Source organism: Triticum urartu, chromosome 1A, assembly GCF_056163025.1.
Source record: "Triticum urartu cultivar PI428250 chromosome 1A, HENAU_Tu73, whole genome shotgun sequence".
Lineage (NCBI taxonomy): Eukaryota > Viridiplantae > Streptophyta > Magnoliopsida > Poales > Poaceae > Triticum > Triticum urartu.
The window spans coordinates 552,379,993-552,402,746 of record NC_141873.1 but is presented as its reverse complement, the minus strand read 5'-3'; the positions used below and the strand labels follow the sequence as shown (position 1 = coordinate 552,402,746).

Here is a 22,754-nt window from a genome sequence, read left to right as displayed (position 1 = left end):
AGTTTCACTACTCACGCCACCTGGAACACCACAGTGTAATGGTGTGTCCGAACGTCATAACCGTACTTTATTGGATATAGTGCAATCTATGATGTCTCTTACCGATCTACCACTATCGTTTTGGGGTTATGCATTAGAGACAGCTACATTCACGTTAAATAGGGCACCATCTAAATCCGTTGAGACGACACCATATGAACTATGGTTTGGCAAGAAACCTAAGCTGTCGTTTCTTAAAGTTTGGGACTGCGATGCTTATGTGAAAAAGTTTCAACATGATAAGCTCGAACCCAAATCGGAGAAGTAAATCTTCATAGGATATCCAAAGGAAACTATTGGATACACCTTCTATCACAGATCCGAAGGCAAGACTTTTGTTGCTAAATTCAGAAACTTTCTAGAGAAGGAGTTTCTCTCGAAAGAAGTGAGTGGGAGGAAAGTAAAAAAAACTTGATAAGGTAATTGTACCTTCTCCCTTATTGGAAAGTAGTTCATCACAGAAATCTGTTCCTGTGACTACTACACCAATTAGTGAGGAAGCTAATGATGATGATCATGTAACTTCAGATCAAGTTACTACCGAATATCGCAGGTAAACCAGAGTGAGATCCGCACCAGAGTGGTACTGTAATCCTGTTTTGGAAGTCATGTTACTAGACCATGACGAACTTGCGAACTATGAGGAAGCGATGATGAGCCCAGATTCCGCAAAATGGCTTGAGGCCATGAAATATGAGATGGGATCCATGTATGAGAACAAAGTATGGACTTTGGTTGACTTTCCCGATGATCGGCAAGCAATTGAGAATAAATGGATCTTCAAGAGGAAGACGGACGCTGATAGTAGTGTTACTATCTACAAAGCTAGAATTGTCGCAAAAGGTTTTCGACAAGTTCAAGGTGTTGACTACGATGAGACTTTCTCACTCGTATCTATGCTTAAATCTGTTCGAATCATGTTAGCAATTGCCGCATTTTATGAAATCTGGCAAATGGATAACAAAACTGCAATCCTTAATGGATTTCTTAAAGAAGAGTTGTATATGATGCAACTAGAAGTTTTTGTCAATCCTAAAGGTGTTAACAAAATGTGCAAACTCCAGCGATCCATCTATGGACTGGTGTAAGCATCTCGGAGTTGGAATATACGCTTTGATAAGTTGATCAAAGCATATAGTTTTATACAGACTTGCGGTGAAGCCTGTATTTACAAGAAAGTGAGTGGGAGCACTACGGCATTTCTGATAAGTATATGTGAATGACATATTGTTGATCGGAAATAATGTAGAATTATTCTGCAAAGCATAAAGGAGTGTTTGAAAGGAGTTTTTCAAATAAAGACCTCGGTGAAGTTGCTTACATATTGAGCATCAAGATCTATAGAGATAGATCAAGACGCTTGATAAGTTTTTTCAATAAGTACAAACCTTGACAAGATTTTGAAGTAGTTCAAAATGGAGCAGTCAAAGAAAGAGTTCTTGCCTGTGTTACGAGGTGTGAAGTTGAGTAAGACTCAAAGCCCGACCACAGCAGAAGATAGAAAGAGAATGAAAGTCATTCCCTATGCCTCAGTCATAGGTTCTATAAAATATGCCATGCTGTGTACCAGATCTATTGTATACCATACACTGTGTTAAGAGAGAGAGTACAATAGTGATCTAGGAGTAGATCAATGGACAGCGGTCAAAATTATCCTTACTGGAATAAGGACATGTTTCTCGATTACGGAGGTGACAAAAGGTTCGTCGTAAAGGGTTATGTCGATGCAAGTTTTGACACTAATCTAGATGACTCTAAGTCTCGGTCTAGATACATATTGAAAGTGGGAGCAATTAGCTAGAGTAGCTCCATGCAGAGCATTGTTGACATAGAAATTTGCAAAATACATGCGGATCTGAATGTGGCAGACCCGTTGACTAAGATTCTCTCACAAGCAAAACATGATCACACCTTAGTACTCTTTGGGTGTTAATCACATAGCGATGTGAACTAGATTACTGAATCTAGTAAACCCTTTGGGTGTTGGTCACATGGCGATGTGAACTATGGGTGTTAATCACATGATGATGTGAACTATCGATGTTAATCACATGGTGATGTGATCTAGATTACTGACTCTAGTGCAAGTGGGAGACTGAAGGAAATATGCCCTAGAGGCAATAATAAAGTTATTATTTATTTCCTTATTTCATGATAAATGTTTATTATTCATGCTAGAATTGTATTAACCGGAAACATAATACATGTGTGAATACATAGACAAACAGAGTGTCACTAGTATGCCTCTACTTGACTAGCTCGTTAATCAAAGATGGATATGTTTCCTAACCATGGACAAAGAGTTGTTATTTGATTAACGGGATCACATCATTAGGTGAATGATCTGATTGACATGACCCATTCCATTAGCTTAGCACCTGATCGTTTAGTATGTTGCTATTGCTTTCTTCATGACTTATACATGTTCCTATGACTATGAGATTATGCAACTCCCGTTTGCCGGAGGAACACTTCGTGTGCTACCAAACGTCACAACGTAACTGGGTGATTATAAATGTGCTCTACAGGTGTCTCCAAAGGTACATGTTGGGTTGGCGTATTTCGAGATTAGGATTTGTCACTCCGATTGTCGAAGAGGTATCTCTGGGCCCTCTCGATAATACTCATCACTGAAGCCTTGCAAGCATTGCAACTAATGAGTTAGTTGCGGGATGATGTATTACGGAACGAATAAAGAGACTTGCCGGTAACGAGATTGAACTAGGTATTGAGATACCGACGATCGAATCTCGGGCAAGTAACATACCGATGACAAAGGGAACAACGTATGTTGTTATGCGGTCTGACCGATAAAGATCTTCGTAGAAAATGTAGGAGCCAATATGGGCATCCAGGTCCCGCTCTTGGTTATTGACCGGAGACGTGTCTCGGTCATGTCTACATTGTTCTCGAACCCGTAGGGTCCGCACGCTTAAGGTTACGATGACAGTTATATTATGAGTTTATGCATTTTGATGTACCGAAGGTTGTTTGGAGTCCCAGATGTGATCACGGACATGACGAGGAGTCTCGAAATGGTCGAGACATAAAGATTGATATATTGGAAGCCTATGTTTGGATATCGGAAGTGTTCCGGGTGAAATCGGGATTTTACCAGAGTACCGGGAGGTACCGGAACCCCCCGGGAGCTATATGGGCCTAAGTGGGCCTTAGTGGAAAAGAGAAGGAGCAGCCCAAGATGGGCCGCGCGCCCCTCCCCTCCCTTGGTCCGAATAGGACAAGGAGAGGGGGCTGGCCCCCCTCTCTCTTTTCCCCCCTCCGCGAATCCTATTCCAACTAGGATTGGGGGGGGGGGAATCCTACTCCCAGAGGGAGTAGGAGTCCTCCTGGCGCGCCTCTCCTAGGCCGGCCGCACCCCCCCCTTGAGCCTTTATATACGGAGGCAGGGGCACCCCAGAAAAACACAAGTTGATCCACGTGATCATATTCTTAGCCGTGTGCGGTGCCCCCTTCCACCATAGTCCTCGATAATATTGTAGCGGTGCTTAGGCGAAGCCCTGCTGCAGTAGTACATCAAGATCGTCACCACGCCGTCGTGCTGACGGAACTCTTCCCCAACACTTTGCTGGATCGGAGTCCGGGGATCGTCATCGAGCTGAACGTGTGCTAGAACTCGGAGGTGCCGTAGTTTCGGTGCTTGATCGGTCGGGCCGTGAAGACGTACGACTACATCAACCAAACGCTTCCGTTGTCGATCTACAAGGGTACGTAGATCATACTCTCCCCTCTTGTTGCTATGCATCACCATGATCTTGCGTGAGCGTAGGAATTTTTTTTGAAATTACTACGAAACCCAACAAAGTGATCATGAGTCAGTATCACATATCAAACAATTTGAGATAAGTGGACAAAACACATATTGTTGGCGATTACCTTGCTAGATGGCCATGCAATGGACCTTGTGATAGCATCAGCAATAATTTGTAAACCGTCATATTCATAAGGCAACGTAACATCTCTTCTAATAGCAACATTGACAAGAACCTCATAAGTTCCTGGTCCAAGGGTCTCTCCGCCCACAATAGTGTCTGGGTCAACTGAGATAATTGTTGCCTTGGCAACAGGAGTTTCAGGACCAGTCCATGCATATAGAAGCACATCCATACCAATCTGAATCAATGATTATTTTAGAAACATGAAAACAAAACAAAATTTAAATATATAGGTAAGGATGTGAAGATTACAAGGCTTTCATCTTCATAGGTTGATGAGCTTCTTGCAGGGGGGCTTTGCAACAACTCTTCTTTGAACAAATGGCTCTTCATCATCCTGTTCAACATCTTCTTCAGCATCATTATGTTCCTCAGCTTCAGCTTCAGAGTTCTACCAGACAACAATATGGAAATAGAGTCAGTGCATGCAAGATGGATTAATGATGCATTGAAAGGATGTGGAAATAGTTCATTACTTGTCAAGAATTGGAACCATGCTGCGAGCTAGGAGTTTCCAGATTATGCCTTCCTTGTGAAGCTAACATCAATTCCATTCGGTTCATTCTTACTTCCATTTGTTGCACATGCCCCTGGAGCATGTTATAGCGATTTTCAGCTTCTCAACGCCCTTGCATTTCAACTAGAACTCTTGTGCTCAATTTACCCCGTGTACTCGGTGTGCCCAAATCTTGAGGTGTTGGACCTAGACCTAATACACGGACACGACCCCTGGGCTCCTTCATTCCACATACGCGTGCAAACAGATCACCTTCTTGAATGCTCTTTTCCTTCCATTCAGGGTGCCTTTCAGCATTCTCTATGAGTTCTTTCTGCAAAATGATATTTACGAGCTCTGTGAATTCTACTTCTACAATTTCTAAGCAATATTGAAAAAGCATGGCAAAAGAGACTTACAATTGTTGTTTCTGCCTGCGGCACATAACTCTGTTTCCTTTCCCCTTTCTTGCATGTATGTGTTTCGATATAAACTTCATCTCTCTGAGGATCATGCCCAAGTTTGACAGCCTACAATCATTTATTTATTTCAATATGCATTAGTCACTGAATCACAGTGGCATATCATTTATAATTGGGGTAATTGTTTTTACCATTTCATTGGCAACACGGGCATGACTCTTGCTGCCAGATGTATGAGGTACTGCATTGGCACGATTCTTTTTGGCGATAGCACTATGAGACTACAAGCAAAAAGTAAAGGAGGTTTATCACACATATTGTTTGTGTTTTGAGAATCATGATAACCCACAAGTGTAGGGTATTGCAACAGCTTTCGAGGGTAAAGTATTCAACCCAAATTTATTGATTCGACACAAGGGGAGCCAAAGAATATTCTTGAGTATTAGCAGTTGAGTTGTCAATTCAACCACACCTGGATAACTTAGTATCTGCAGCAAAGTATTTAGTAGCAAAAGTGGTATGATAATAAAGGTAATGGTAGCAAAAGTAAAGATAATTGTTTTTGGGTTTTTGTAGTAGTTGCAACAGTAGCAACGGAAAAGTAAATAAGCGAAGAACAATATGTGAAAAGCTCGTAGGCAATGGATAAGTGATGATAATTATGCCGGATGCGATTCCTCATGTAATAGGTATAACATAGGGTGACACAGAACTAGCTCCAATTCATCAATGTAATGTAGGCATGTATTCCATAAATAGTCATACGTGCTTATGGAAAAGAACTTGCATGACATCTTTTGTCCTACTCTCCCGTGGCAGCAGGGTCCTAGCGGAAACTAAGGGGTATTAAGGCCTCATTTTAATAGAGAACCGGAACAAAGCATTAGCACATAGTGAATACATGAACTCCTCAAACTACGGTCATCACCGAGAAGTATCCCGATTATTGTCACTTCGGGGTTGTCGGATCATAACACATAATAGGTGACTATAGACTTACAAGATAGGATCAAGAACACACATATATTCATGAAAACACAATAGGTTCAGATCTGAAATTATGGCACTCGGGCCCTAGTGACAAGCATTAAGCATAGCAAAGTCATAGCAACATCAATCTCAAAACATAGTGGATACTAGGGATCAAACCCTAACAAAACTAACTTGATTACAAGGTAAATCTCATCCAACCCATCACCATCCAGCAAGCCTACGATGGAATTACTCACGCACGACGGTGAGAATCATGAAATTGGTGATGGAGGATGGTTGATGATAACGACGGCGATGAATCCCCCTCTCCGGAGCGCCGAACGGACTCCGGATCAGCCCTCCCGAGAGAAATTAGGGCTTGGCGGCGGCTCCCTGTCGTAAAACGCGATGGAACTTTCTCCTTGATTTTTTTTCTCCCCGAACGTGAATATATGGAGTTGGAGTTGAGGTCGGTGGAGGTCCAGGGGGGCCATGAGATAGGGGGGCGCGCCCTATAGGGGGGGCGCGCCCCCTGTCTCGTGGACAGGCCCTGGGCCCCCTGGTGTATTTCTTTCGCCCAGAAATTCTTATTAATTCCAAAAAGTGCCTCCGTGGATTTCCAGGTCATTCCAAGAACTTTTCTTTTCTACACATAAAACAACATCATGACAGTTCTGCTGAAAACAGCGTCAGCCGGGTTAGTTTCGTTCAAATCATGCAAGTTAGAGTCCAAAACAAGGGCAAAAGTGTTTGGAAAAGTAGATACGTTGGAGACGTATCAACTCCCCCAAGCTTAAACCTTTGCTTGTCCTCAAGCAATTCAGTTGATAAATTGAAAGTGATTAAGGAAAACTTTTACAAACTCTATTTGCTCTTGTTGTTGTAAACATGAAAAGCCAGCATTCAAGTTTCAGCAAATATTATGAACTAACCATACTCACAATAACACTTAGGTCTCACAATTACTCATATCAATAGCATAATCAGCTAGCGAGCCATAATAATAAAACTCGGATGACAACACTTTCTCAAAATAATCATAACATGATATAACAAATGGTATCTCGCTAGCCATTTCTGAGACCGCAAAACATAAATGCAGAGCACCTTTAAAGATCAAGGACTGAATAACATTGTAATTCATGGTAAAAGAGATCCAGTCAAGTCATACCCAATATAAACCAATAGTAATGAATGCAAATGACAGTGTGCTCTCCAGCGGGTGCTTTTTAATAAGAAGGGTGATGACTCAACATAAAAGTAAATGGATAGGCCCTTCGCAGAGGGAAGCAGGGATTTGTAGAGGTGCCAGAGCTCGATTTTAAAATAGAGATTGAATAACATTTTGAGCGGCATACTTTCACTGTCAACGCAACAACTATGAGATGGATGTATCTTCCATACTACATGCATTATAGGTAGTTCCCAAACAGAATGGTAAAGGTTTATACTCCCCCAACCACCAACAAGCATCAATCCATGGCTTGCTCGAAACAACGAGTGCCTCCAACTAACAACAACCCTGGGGAGTTTTGTTTAATTATTTTGATTTGCTTTGCTCTTTTTATATCATGGGACTGGGCATCCCGGTTACCGGCCCTTTCTCGTGAATGAGGAGCGGAGTCCACTCCTCTTGAGAATAACCCACCTAGCATGGAAGATATAGGCAGCCCTAGTTGTAACATGAGTTGCTCGAGCATACAAAACAAAATTTCATTTGAAGGTTTGGAGTTTGGCACATACAAATTTACTTGGAACGGCAGGTAAATACCACATACAGGAAGGTATGGTGGACTCATATGGAATAACTTTGGGGTTTAAGGAGTTGGATGCACAAGTAGAATTCCTACTTAGTACAAGTGAAGGTTAGCAAAATACTGGGAAGCGACCAACTGAGAGAGCGACAACAGTCGTAAACATGCATTAAAATTAATTCACACCGAATACAAGCATGGGTAGGATATAATCCACCATGAACATAAATATCATGAATGCTATGTTGATTTGATTCAACTACATGCGTGAACATGTGCCAAGTCGAGTCACTCAATTCATTCAAAGGAGGATAACATCCCATCATATCACATCATAATCATTCTAATAGCATGTTGGCACGCAAGGTAAACCATTATAACTCATAGCTAATCAAGCATGGCACAAGCAACTATAATATCTAAATGTCATTGCAAATATGTTTACTTCATAATAAGCTGACTCAGAAATGATGAACTCATCATATTTACAAGAACAAGAGAGGTCGAGTTCATACTAGCTTTTCTCATCCCAATAAGTCCATCATGTATCGTCATTATTGCCTTTCACTTGCACAACCGAACGATGTGTAAAATAATAAGAGTGCACGTGCATTGGACTGAGCTGGAGTCTGCAAGCATTCAACTCAAGAGAGAAGACAGGATAATATGGGCTCTAAGTTAAATAAACAATCATGCATATGAGAGCCACTAAACATTTTCAATATAGTCTTCTCGACCCTCAAAAGAAAGAAATAAAATAAAACTATTTACACGGGAAAGCTCCCAACAAGTAAGAAGAAGAATAAGAAATCTTTTTGGGTTTTCATTTTAATACTACTACACGCATGGAATTAAACTAACTAATTTTTTTGGTTTTTTCTTAAGATTTATCAAACACACAAGAAGAAAACTAGAAAAAGAAAATTAAACTAACATGGATAATACAATGAAAGAGTATGAGCACTGACGACTAGTGTGTGAACATGAATGTAAAGTCGGTGAGAAATACGCACTCCCCCAAGCTTAGGCTTTTGGCCTAAGTTGGTCTAATACCAAGGACCGCCTGGCTGATATCCATAAGTGAAACTGGGGTTGTATGGAGATGCAGCGGCAACCGCCTCCTGAGCTGCAGCACGTTGGCGAGCTGCCTCCGCTCCCCTCTCGTGTTTAGCTGCTTCCTCCCTGGTGACAACATATCTTCCTTTTGCCTGATAATCAAAAAGGTAGGGAGCAGGAAGAGTAACAGGGACGACGTTGCGTCTGTCATAGATTAGTCGATAATGGAGGAATTGTTCATTCCTCGCAAGAAATTGATGATTGAACATAGCTTATTTATCCAAATAAACAGGAGGTAAAACCATATGCCCCTCTCGTGGGGCTATATTAAGATAATTAGCCACACGGGTTGCATAAATTCCTCCAAATAAATTTCCCTTTCTACTATTATTCTGCAACCTACGTACAACTATTGCCCCCAAGTTATAACCTTTATAACCTAACACAATACTCTTGAGGACACACAGATCAGGGACACACATGTGACATGCTTCGCCATTACCATTAATGCATCTACCAATAAAGAGAGCAAAATAATGCATAGCAGGAAAATGAATGCTCACTATGGTAGCTTGTGCTATGTCCCTAGATTCTCCCATAGTAATACTAGCAAGAAAATCTCTAAATTCAGATTTGTGAGGATCATTAATATTACCCCACTGCGGGAGTTTGCAGGCCGTTGTAAAATCCTCTGAATCCATGGTATAAGATGTATCATAAATATCAAACATGACACTAGGAGAATTACATGCACAGTTATATTGGAACCTCCGCACAAAGGAATCAGTCAACTGATAGTACTGCGGACACTTATCTTGTAAGAAGTCCTCCAGCTCGGCATTACGCACATACGCGTCAAATTCCTCCTTGAAGCATGCTTCGACCATAAAATCATCGGATGGCCACTCACAAGCTCGTACATCCACGTCCCTCGGCAATTCAACATCTTGCTCACGTATAGCAATCCTTGGCCCTTTCTTTGCCAAGGAACCACCTTGGTACATTCTTCTAAACATAATTCTTTTTCTGAAAATTTCTAAAATTTTAGGAACTTCAAAATAAAAGTGAATAAAACTAAACAAGATTGATAGCAACTACTCCTACAAGTGCCTAGAGCCTATATCATGCATTAGAATTACTTGGGACCTCAAAAATTTAACATGCAAGCTCAAGAACATGGTCACCTATGCAGCAAAAATTTGCAATGAATAAAGCACTAGAACAAAAACTAATTGGACAAATGGAGGAGTCACATACCAAGCAACAATCTCCCAAAATAGTTTTGTAAATGGGGCTTTGAGCAAGGAGATCGAAAATCGCAGCAAAATGAGCTAGAACTCGTTCTTGAGCTGGATGGGGATTTTTTTGGGTAGAAGATGAAGTGTGTGGGTGCTGGCATAAGTGGAGGGGGGCACCAGGGGCCCACGAGACAGGGGGGCGCGCCCTATAGGGGAGGCGCCCTCCACTCTCGTGGCCTGGTGCTTGCCCCTCCTGTAGTGATTTCAGTGCCTAAAATCCTCAAATATTCCAGAAAAAATCATACTGAATTTGCAGGGCATTTGGAGCACTTTTATTTTCAGGATATTTTTTAATGCATGGATAATTCAGAAAACAGACAGATAATACTATTTTTGCTTTATTTATTCTAAATAACAGAAATTAAAAAGAGGGTACAGAAGGTTGTGCCTTCTAGTTTCATCCATCTCATGATCATCAAAATGAATCCACTAACAATGTTGATCAAGTCTTGTTAACAAACTCATTCCGAATAACACGGAATCGGAGAAATTTCGAATGACACTAAGTTACCTCAACGGGGATATGAAAATCCCCAACAATAAGAATATCATACTTTTTCTTGATAGTAGGGAGAGGAAATTCAAAACCTCCAATAATGATAGTTGGAACTTTTCCAATAGAATTGATGCTATGAACTTGAGATTGTTTCCTCGGAAAGTGTACCGTATACTCATTACCATTAACATGAAAAGTGACATTTCCTTTCTTGCAATCAATAACAGCCCCTACAGTATTAAGAAAAGGTCTACCAAGGATAATAGACATACTATCGTCCTCGGGAATATGAAGAATAACAAAGTCTGTTAAGATAGTGACATTTGCAACTACAACAGGCACATCCTCACAAATACCGACAGGTATAGCAGTTGATTTATCAGCCATTTGCAAAGATATTTCAGTAGGTGTCAACTTATTAAATTCAAGTCTACGATATAAAGAGAGAGGCATAACACTAACACTGGCTCCAAGATCACATAAAGCAGTTCTAACATAATTTCTTTTAATAGAGCATGGTATAGTTGGTACACCCGGATCTCCAAGTTTCTTTGGTACTCCACCCTTAAAAGTGTAATTAGCAAGCATGGTGGAAATTTCAGCTTTCGGTATCTTTCTTTTATTTGTAATGATATCCTTCATATACTTAGCATAAGGATTTACATTGAGCATATCAGTTAAGCGCATACGTAAGAAAATAGGTCTAATCATTTTCAGCAAAGCGTTCAAAGTCCTCATCATCCTTTGTTTTGGATGGTTTAGGAGGAAAGGGAATGGGTTTCTGAACCCATGGTTCTCTTTCTCTACCGTGCTTCCTAGCAACAAAATATCTCTTATCATAACATTGATTCTTTGATTGTGGGTCACCAAGATCAACAGCAGGTTCAATCTCTACTTCATCGTTTTTGCTAGGTTGAGCATCAACATGAACATTATCATTAACATTATCACTAGGTTCATGTTCATCACCTGATTGTGTTTCAGCATCACAGATATAAATATCATTGGGATTCTTAGGTGTGTCTACAGTAGGTTCACTTGAAGCATGCAAAGTTCTATTGTTTTTCTTTTTCTTCTTTTTAGAAGAACTAGGTGCCTCTAAATTATTTCTTTGAGAATCTTGCTCGATTCTCCTAGGGTGGCCTTCAGGATACAAAGGTTCCTGAGTCATTCTACCAGTTCTAGTAGCCACCCTAACAGCAAAGTCATTTTTATTATTTAATTCATCAAGCAAATCATTTTGAGCTTTAAGTACTTTCTCAGCTTGAGTAGCAACCATAGAAGCATATTTGCTAACGAGTTTGAGTTCATCTTTAACTCTAGCCAGATTATCGCACACGCGTCCTATCTCGAAAGCATTATTATTTAACTCTCTACCAAGATAAGCATTAAAACTTTCTTGTCTAGCCATAAAGTTATCAAATTCATCTAAACATGGGCTATGAAATTTAGTAGAGGGGATTTCAACTTTATCATATCTATAGAGAGAATTTACCTTTACTACCTGTGTCGGGTTATCAAGACAATGTGGTTCTTCAACAGGCGGTACATTAAGATCATGTATTTCTTCAATAGGTGGTAAATTCTTAACATCTTCAGCTTTAATACCTTTTTCTTTCATTGATTTCTTTGCCTGTTGCATATCTTCAGGACTGAGAAATAAAACACCTCTCTTCTTCGGAGTGGGTTTAGGAATCGGCTCAGGAGTTGGCTCAATAGGTTCAGGAATTGGCTCAGGAAGAGTCCCATTATTTTCATTAGTCAACATATTATTCAATAGTATTTCAGCTTCGTTGACTGTTCTTTCCCTGAAAACATAACCAGCACAACTATCCAAGTAGTCCTTGGAAGCATCGGTTAGTCCATTATAAAAGATATCAAGTATTTCATTTTTCTTGAGAGGATGATCAGGCAAAGCATTAAGTAATCGGAGAAGCCTCCCCCAAGCTTGTGGGAGACTCTCTTCTTTAATTTGCACAAAATTATATATTTCCCGCAAGGCAGCTTGTTTCTTATGAGCAGGGAAATATTTAGTAGAGAAGTAATAAATCATATCCTGGGGACTACGCACACAACCAGGAGCAAGAGAATTGTACCAAGTCTTAGCATCACCCTTTAATGAGAACGGAAATATCTTAAGGATATAATAATAGCGAGACTTCTCATCATGAGTAAACAGGGTGGCTATGTCATTTAACTTGGTAAGATGTGCCACAACAGTTTCAGATTCAGGGCCATAAAAAGGATCAGATTCAACTAAAGTAATAATTTTAGGATCAACAGAGAATTCATAATCCTTATCAGTAACACAGATAGGTGAAGTAGCAAAAGCAGGATCGGGTTTCATTCTAGCATTAAGAGACTGTTGCTTCCATTTAGCTAATAATTTCTTAAGATCATATCTATCATTGCAAGCAAAGATTTCCCTAGCAGCTTCTTCATTCATAACATAACCATTAGGAACAACAGGCAATACATAATCATTGGGAGAACCTTCATCATCACTATCATCAATAATAGGATCTTCAGTAATTTCATTCCCCCTAACTCTAGCAAGTTGTTCATCAAGAAATTCACCTAATAGCAAAGTAGTATCACGCACAGAAGTAGTTTCATCATCCATAGTAGAAGTGGCATCATAAATAACATGCGACATATCAGAATTCATAGCAGTAGCAGGTTTAGGTGTCGCAAGTTTACTAATAACGGAAGGAGAATCTTGTGCAGAGCTAGATGGCAGTTCCTTACCTCCCCTCGTAGTTGAGGGCAAAATAGTAGTTCTGTCGTCTTTCAAGTTCTTCATAGTGATCAACAGATATAAATCCCAAGTGACTCAGAGAATAGAGCTATGATCCCCGGCAACGGCGCCAGAAATTAGTATTGATAACCCACAAGTGTAGGGGATCGCAACAGCTTTCGAGGGTAAAGTATTCAACCCAAATTTATTTATTCAACACAAGGGGAGCCAAAGAATATTCTTGAGTATTAGCAGTTGAGTTGTCAATTCAGCCACACCTGGATAACTTAGTATCTGCAGCAAAGTATTTAATAGCAAAAGTGGTATGATAATAAAGGTAACGGTAGCAGAAGTAAAGATAATTGTTTTGGGGTTTTTGTAGTAGTTGTAACAGTAGCAAATGAAAAGTAAATAAGCGAAGAACAATATGTGAAAAGCTCGTAGGCAATGGATCAGTGATGGATAATTATGCTGGATGCGATTCCTCATGTAATAGCTATAACATAGGGTGACACAGAACTAGCTCCAATTCATCAATGTAATGTAGGCATGTATTCCGTATATAGTCATACGTGCTTATGGAAAAGAACTTGCATGACATCTTTTGTCCTACCCTCCCGTGGCAGTGGGGTCCTATTGGAAACTAAGGGATATTAAGGCCTCCTTTTAATAGAGAACCGGAACAAAGCATTAGCACATAGTGAATACATGAACTCCTCAAACTATGGTCATCACCAGGAGTGGTCCCGATTATTATCACTTCGGGGTTGCCGGATCATAACACATAGTAGGTGACAATAGACTTGCAAGATAGGATCAAGAACTCACATATATTCATGAAAACATAATAGGTTCAGATCTGAAATCATGGCACTCGGGCCCTAGTGACAAGCATTAAGCATAGCAAAGTCATAGCAACATCAATCTCAGAACATAGTGGATACTAGGGATCAAACCCTAACAAAACTAACTTGATTACATGGTAAATCTCATCCAACCCATCACCGTCCAGCAAGCCTACGATGGAATTACTCACGCACGGCGGTGAGCATCATGAAATTGGTGATGGAAGATGGTTGATGATGACGACGGCAACGAGTCCCCCTCTCTGGAGCCCCGAACGGACTCCAGATCATCCCTCCCGAGAGAGATTAGGGCTTGGCGGCGACTCCGTGTCGTAAAACACGATGAAACTTTCTCCTTGATTTTTTTCTCCCCGAACGTGAATATATTGAGTTGGGGTTGAGGTCGGTGGAGGTCCAGGGGGCCCACGAGATAGGGGGCGCGCCCTATAGGGGGGGCCCTGTCTCGTGGACAGGCCCTGGCCCCCTTGGTTATTTCTTTCGCCCAGAAATTCTTATTAATTCCAAAAAGTGCCTCCGTGGATTTCCAGGTCATTCCGAGAACTTTTCTTTTCTACACATAAAACAACATCATGGCAGTTCTGCTGAAAACAGCGTCAGTCCGGGTTAGTTTCATTCAAATCATGCAAGTTAGAGTCCAAAACAAGGGCAAAAGTGTTTGGAAAAGTAGATATGTTGGAGACGTATCAAATCATTACATGCATATTTGTTTATCTATGTCCATTACAGAGTGTGCTGCAAAGATATACTACAGTTTTGATTAGCAGGATGACTTACTTCAAATGCAGAAGATCTCCAATAAGTAATAAGGGTCTTCCAGTCAGCTTCACTAATTCTGCTGTCACGTCTTTTCATAAGTTGTGCATCAGTGAGTGTAGCATCAAACTTGTACCTCTTTAAATCTGACTTCCAATCCTTCCATTTTATGTGTGAAGTGTTGATAACAAAGCTCAAAGCAGTTGAGTCCAGCTCATAAAATGCCTATTAAAATGAGAGAAAACAGGACACTCAGTTAGATGGCTTTAAAAAAGAGTGTGTAAGTTATAAATTATGCTCATTTCTACCTTCAAGGTCTCCCACACTAACAACTTTTTCTCTACATCAACATCTCGCCAATCTAACTCTGCAGGTGGTATATGCTTCCTCACCAAAGTACCAATGAAATTAGCAAATTCGGTTGCATCTGGCCCAACAGGCTGTCCATCCCCATTAAGTGGAATATGGATTTTGGGTTGATTCAGCCTTGCATATATGTTAGCCTTTCGAGTAATTTTCTTCCACCTTTCTTTTGACTACCATCACCATCAAGCTCATGAGTAATCTCTTCATGCAAGAAAATTAACATAGTCATACAACAATTCTAGCAAGTGACATTAGGTTAGAATATGAACAATTCTAGCAAGTGACATTAGGTTAGAATATGAACAATTCTAGCAAGTGACATTAGGCTACCTTTGGAAGGCTGATGCTCAGGATCAACATGATCTTGATCTTTTGATACCCTAGACCTCAAAACACGTCCTTCATTCGCGCTTACAGGTGCGCTGGAGGGTGCCTGCATAGATATATAGGCTAGTGTTGCAAGCTACATTTGCTTCCTTCAGGTAGAACATGAATGCGATGGAAGCTACATACCTTTCTTTTCTTTTTGGGGGCTTGGTTCGCTTCCATATCTTCCTTCATAGAAGCTCTTGTTGTTCATACCGCTGCTAGCCGTTTATCATCCTGTTCAATGGTCTTGCTGAAGGAAATATGCCCTAGAGGCAATAATAAATTCATTATTTATTTCCTTATATCATGATAAAAGTTTATTATTCATGCTAGAAATTGTATTAACCGGAAACATAATACATGTGTGAATACATAGAAAAACAGAGTGTCACTAGTATGCCTCTACTAGACTAGCTTGTTAATCAAAGATGGTTATGTTTCCTAACCATGGATGAAGAGTTGTCATTTGATTAACAGGATCACATCATTAGTTGAATGATCTGATTGACATGATCCATTCCATTAGCTTAGCACCCGATCGTTTAGTATGTTGCTATTGCTTTCTTCATGACTTATACATGTTCCTATGACTATGAGATTATGCAACTCCCGTTTTCCAGAGGAACACTTTGTGTGCTACCAAACGTCACAACGTAACTGGGTGATTATAAAGGAGCTCTACAGGTGTCTCCAAAGGTACATGTTGGGTTGGCGTATTTCGAGATTAGGATTTGTCACTCTGATTGTCGGAGAGGTATCTCTGGGCCCTCTGGTAATGCACATCACTTAAGCCTTGCAAGCATTGCAACTAATGAGTTAGTTGCGGGATGATGTATTATAGAACGAGTAAAGAGACTTGCCGGTAACGAGATTGAACTAGGTATGGGATACCGACGATCGAATCTCGGGCAAGTAACATACCGATGACAAAGCGAACAACGTATGTTGTTGTGCGGTCTGACCGATAAAAGATCTTCGTAGAATATGTAGGAGCCAATATGAGCATCCAGGTTCCGCTATTGGTTATTGACCGGAGACGTGTCTCGGTCATGTCTACATTGTTCTCGAACCCGTACGGTCCGCACGCTTAAGGTTACGATGACAGTTATATTATGAGTTTATGCATTTTGATGTATTGAAGGTTGTTCGGAGTCCCGGATGTGATCACGGACATGACGAGGAGTCTCGAAATGGTCGAGACATAAAGATTGATATATTGGAAGCCTATGTTTGGATATCGGAAGTGTTCCGGGTGAAATCGGGATTTTTCCGGAGTACCGGGAGGTTACCGGAACCCCCCGGGAGCTATATGGGCCTAAGTGGGCCTTAGTGGAAAAGAGAAGGAGCAGCCCAAGATGGGCCGCGCGCCCCTCCCCTCCCTTGGTCCGAATAGGACAAGGAGAGGGGGCCGGCCCCCCTCTCTCTTTTCCCCCCTCCGCGAATCCTATTCCAACTAGGATTTGGGGGGGGGGGGGGAATCCTACTCCCAGAGAGAGTAGGACTCCTCCTGGCGCGCCTCTCCTAGGCCGGCCGCACCCCCCCCTTGAGCCTTTATATACGGAGGCAGGGGCACCCCAGAGAGACAAGTTGATCCACGTGATCATATTCTTAGCCGTGTGCGGTGCCCCCTTCCACCATAGTCCTCGATAATATTGTAGCGGTGCTTAGGTGAAGCCCTGCCGCAGTAGTACATCAAGATCGTCACCACGCCGTCGTGCTGATGGAACTCTTCCCCGACACTTTGCTGGATCGGAGTCCGGGGATCGTCATCGAGCTGAACGTGTGCTAGAACTCGGAGGTGCCGTAGTTTCGGTGCTTGATCGGTCGGGCCGTGGAGACGTACGACTACATCAACCAAACGCTTCCGTTGTTGATCTACAAGGGTACGTAGATCATACTCTCTCCTCTCGTTGCTATGCATCACTATGATCTTGCGTGAGCGTAGGAAATTTTTTGAAATTACTACGAAACCCAACAGTGGCATCCGAGCCTAGGTTTTATATGTTGATGTTATATGCACGAGTAGAACACAAGTGAGTTGTGGGCGATATAAGTCATACTGCTTACCAGCATGACATACTTTGGTTCGGCGGTATTGTTGGACGAAGCGGCCCGGACCGACATTACGCGTACGCTTACGCGAGACCGGTTCTCCCGACGTGCTTTGCACATAGGTGGCTTGCGGGTGACAGTTTCTCCAACTTTAGTTGAACCAAGTGTGGCTACGCCCGGTCCTTGCGAAGGTTAAAACAGCACCAACTTGACAAACTATCGTTGTGGCTTTGATGCGTAGGTAAGATTGGTTCTTGCTTAAGCCCGTAGCAGCCACGTAAAACATGCAACAACAAAGTAGAGGACATCTAACTTGTTTTTGCAGGGCATGTTGTGATGTGATATGGTCAAGACATGATGCTAAATTTTATTGTATGAGATGATCATGTTTTGTAACCGAGTTATCGGCAACTGGCAGGAGCCATATGGTTGTCGCTTTATTGTATGCAATGCAATCGCGCTGTAATGCTTTACTTTATCACTAAGCGGTAGCGATAGTCGTGGAAGCATAAGATTGGCGAGACGACAACGATGCTACGATGGAGATCAAGGTGTCGCGCCGGTGACGATGGTGATCATGACGGTGCTTCGGAGATGGAGATCACAAGCACAAGATGATGACGGCCATATCATATCACTTATATTGATTGCATGTGATGTTTATCTTTTATGAATCTTATCTTGCTTTGATTGACGGTAGCATTATAAGATGATCTCTCACTAAATTATCAAGAAGTGTTCTCCCTGAGTATGCACCATTGCGAAAGTTCTTCGTGCTGAGACACCACGTGATGATCGGGTGTGATAGGCTCTACGTTCAAATACAACGGGTGCAAAACAGTTGCACACGCGGAATACTCAGGTTATACTTGACGAGCCAAGCATATACAGATATGGCCTCGGAACACGGAGACCGAAAGGTCGAGCGTGAATCATATAGTAGATATGATCAACATAGTGATGTTCACCAATGAAACTACTCCATCTCACGTGATGATCGGACATGGTTTAGTTGATTTGGATCACATAATCACTTAGAGGATTAGAGGGATATCTATCTAAGTGGGAGTTCTTTAAGTAATATGATTAATTGAACCTAAATTTATCATGAACTTAGTACCTGATAGTATCTTGCTTGTTTATGTATGATTGTAGATAAATGGCCCGTGCTGTTGTTCCGTTGAATTTTAATGTGTTCCTTGAGAAAGCAAAGTTGAAAGATGATGGTAGCAATTACATGGACTGGGTCCATAACTTGAGGATTATCCTCATTGCTGCACAGAAGAATTACGTCCTGGAAGCACCGCTGGGTGCCAGGCCTGCTGCTGGAGCAACACCAGATGTTGTGAACGTCTGGCAGAGCAAAGCTGATGACTACTCGATAGTTCAGTGTGCCATGCTTTACGGCTTAGAACCGGGACTTCAACGACGTTTTGAACGTCATGGAGCATATGAGATGTTCCAGGAGTTGAAGTTAATATTTCAAGCAAATGCCCGGATTGAGAGATATGGAGTCTCCAATAAGTTCTATAGCTGCAAGATGGAGGAGAACAGTTCTGTCAGTGAGCATATACTCAAAATGTCTGGGTATAATAATCACTTGATTCAAATGGGAGTTCATCTTCCAGATGATTGCGTCATTGACTGAATTCTCCAATCACTGCCACCAAGCTACAAGAGCTTTGTGATGAACTATAATATGCAAGGGATGAATAAGACTATTCCCGAGCTCTTCGCAATGCTAAAAGCTGCGGAGGTAGAAATCAAAAAGGAGCATCAAGTGTTGATGGTCAACAAGACCACTAGTTTCAAGAAAAAGGGCAAAGGAAAGAAGAAGGGGAACTTCAAGAAGAACAGCAAGCAAGTTGCTGCTCAAGAGAAGAAACCCAAGTCTGGACCTAAGCCTGAAACTGAGTGCTTCTACTGCAAGCAGACTGGTTACTGGAAGCGGAACTGCCCCAAGTATTTGGCAGATAAGAAGGATGGCAAGGTGAACAAAGGTATATGTGATATACATGTTATTGATGTGTACCTTACTAATGCTCGCAATAGCACCTGGGTATTTGATACTAGTTCTGTTGCTAATATTTGCAACTCGAAATAGGGACTACGGATTAAGCGAAGATTGGCTAAGGATGAGGTGACGATGCGCGTGGGAAACGGTTCCAAAGTCGATGTGATCGCAGTCGGCACGCTACCTCTACATCTACCTTCGGGATTAATATTAGACCTAAATAATTGTTATTTGGTGCCAGTGTTAAGCATGAACATTATATCTGGATCTTGTTTGATGCGAGACGGTTATTCATTTAAATCAGAGAATAATGGTTGTTCTATTTATATGAGTAATATCTTTTATGGTCATGCACCCTTGAAGAGTGGTCTGTTCTTATTAAATCTCGATAGTAGTAACACACATATTCATAATGTTGAAACCAAAAGATGCAGAGTTGATAATGATAGTGCAACTTATTTGTGGCACTGCCGTTTAGGTCATATCGGTGTAAAGCGCATGAAGAAACTCCATACTGATGGACTTTTGGAACCACTTGATTATGAATCACTTGGTACTTGCGAACCGTGCCTCATGGGCAAGATGACTAAAACACCGTTCTCCGGTACTATGGAGAGAGCAACAGATTTGTTGGAAATCATACATACAGATGTATGTGGTCCGATGAATATTGAGGCTCGTGGCGGATATCGTTATTTTCTCACCTTCACAGATGACTTAAGCAGATATGGGTATATCTACTTAATGAAACATAAGTCTGAGACATTTGAAAAGTTCAAAGAATTTCAGAGTGAAGTTGAAAATCATCGTAACAAGAAAATAAAGTTTCTATGATCTGATCGTGGAGGAGAATATTTGAGTTACGAGTTTGGTGTACATTTGAAACAATGCGGAATAGTTTCGCAACTCACGCCACCCGGAACACCACAGCGTAATGGTGTGTCCGAACGTCGTAATCGTACTTTACTAGATATGGTGCGATCTATGATGTCTCTTACTGATTTACCGCTATCGTTTTGGGGTTATGCTTTGGAGACGGCCGCATTCACGTTAAATAGGGCACCATCAAAATCCGTTGAGACGACACCTTATGAACTATGGTTTGGCAAGAAGCCAAAGTTGTCGTTTCTGAAAGTTTGGGGCTGCGATGCTTATGTGAAAAAGCTTCAACCTGATAAGCTCGAACCCAAATCGGAGAAATGTGTCTTCATAGGATATCCAAAGGAGACTATTGGATACACCTTCTATCACAGATCCGAAGGCAAGACTTTTGTTGCTAAGTTCAGAAACTTTCTAGAGAAGGAGTTTCTCTCGAAAGAAGTGAGTGGGAGGAAAGTAGAACTTGACGAGGTAACTGTACCTGCTCCCTTATTGGAAAGTAGTGCATCACAGAAAACTGTTTCTGTGACACCTACACCAATTAGTGAGGAAGCTAATGATAATGATCATGAAACTTCAGAACAAGATACTACTGAACCTCGTAGATCAACCAGAGTAAGATCCGCACCAGAGTGGTACGGTAATCCTGTTCTGGAAGTCATGCTACTAGATCATGATGAACCTACGAACTATGAAGAAGCGATGGTGAGCCCAGATTCCGCAAAATGGCTTGAAGCCATGAAATCTGAGATGGGATCCATGTATGAGAACAAAGTATGGACTTTGGTTGACTTGCCCAATGATCGGCAAGCAATTGAGAATAAATGGATCTTCAAGAAGAAGACTGACGCCGATGGTAATATTACTGTCTACAAAGCTCGACTTGTCGCAAAAGGGTTTCAGCAAGTTCAAGGGATTGACTACGATGAGACCTTCTCACCCGTAGCGATGCTTAAGTTTGTCCGAATCATGTTAGCAATTGCCGCATTTTATGATTATGAAATTTGGCAGATGGATGTCAAAACTGCATTCCTAAATGGATTTCTGGAAGAAGAGTTGTATATGATGCAACCGGAGGGTTTTGTCGATCCAAAGGGAGCTAACAAAGTGTGCAAGCTCCAGCGATCCATTTATGGACTGGTGCAAGCCTCTCGGAGTTGGAATAAACGCTTTGATAGTGTGATCAAAGCATTTGGTTTTATACAGACTTTTGGAGAAGCCTGTATTTACAAGAAACTGAGTGGGAGCTCTGTAGCATTTCTGATATTATATGTGGATGACATATTACTGATCGGAAATGATATAGAATTTCTGGATAGCATAAAGGGATACTTGAATAAAAGTTTTTCAATGAAAGACCTCGGTGAAGCTGCTTACATATTAGGCATAAAGATCTATAGAGATAGATCAAGACGCTTAATTGGACTTTCACAAAGCACATACCTTGACAAGATTTTGAAAAAGTTCAAAATGGATCAAGCAAAGAAAGGGTTCTTGCCTGTGTTACAAGGTGTGAAGTTGAGTCGGACTCAATGCCCGACCACTGCAGAAGATAGAGAGGAGATGCAAGATGTTCCCTATGCTTCAGCCATAGGCTATATCATGTATGCAATTCTGTGTACCAGACCTGATGTGTGCCTTGCTATAAGTCTAGCAGGGAGGTACCAAAGTAATCCAGGAGTGGATCACTGGACAGCGGTCAAGAACATCCTGAAGTACCTGAAAAGGACTCAGGATATGTTTCTCGTATATGGAGGTGACAAAGAGCTCATCGTAAACGGTTACATTGATGCAAGCTTTGACACTGATCCGGACGATTCTAAATCGCAAACCGGATATGTGTTTACATTAAATGGTGGAGCTGTCAGTTGGTGCAGTTCTAAACAAAGCGTCGTGGCGGGATCTACGTGTGAAGCGGAATACATAGCTGCTTCGGAAGCAGCAAATGAAGGATTCTGGATGAAGGAGTTCATATCCGATCTAGGTGTCGTACCTAGTGCATCGGGTCCAATGAAAAATCTTTTGTGACAATACTGGTGCAATTGCCTTGGCGAAGGAATCCAGATTTCACAAGAGAACCAAGCACATCAAGAGACGCTTGAATTCCATCCGGGATCTAGTCCAGGTGGGAGACATAGGGATTTGCAAGATACATACGGATCTGAATGTTGCAGACCCGTTGACAAAGCCTCTTCCACGAGCAAAACATGATCAGCACCAAGGCTCCATGGG

General features: G+C 41.5%; 1 pseudogene; it reads right to left on the bottom strand.

The window, feature by feature from the left end:
• Nucleotides 1–22,754, bottom strand: part of LOC125538755 (uncharacterized) — a 29,360-nt pseudogene that overhangs the window by 4,745 nt on the left and 1,861 nt on the right.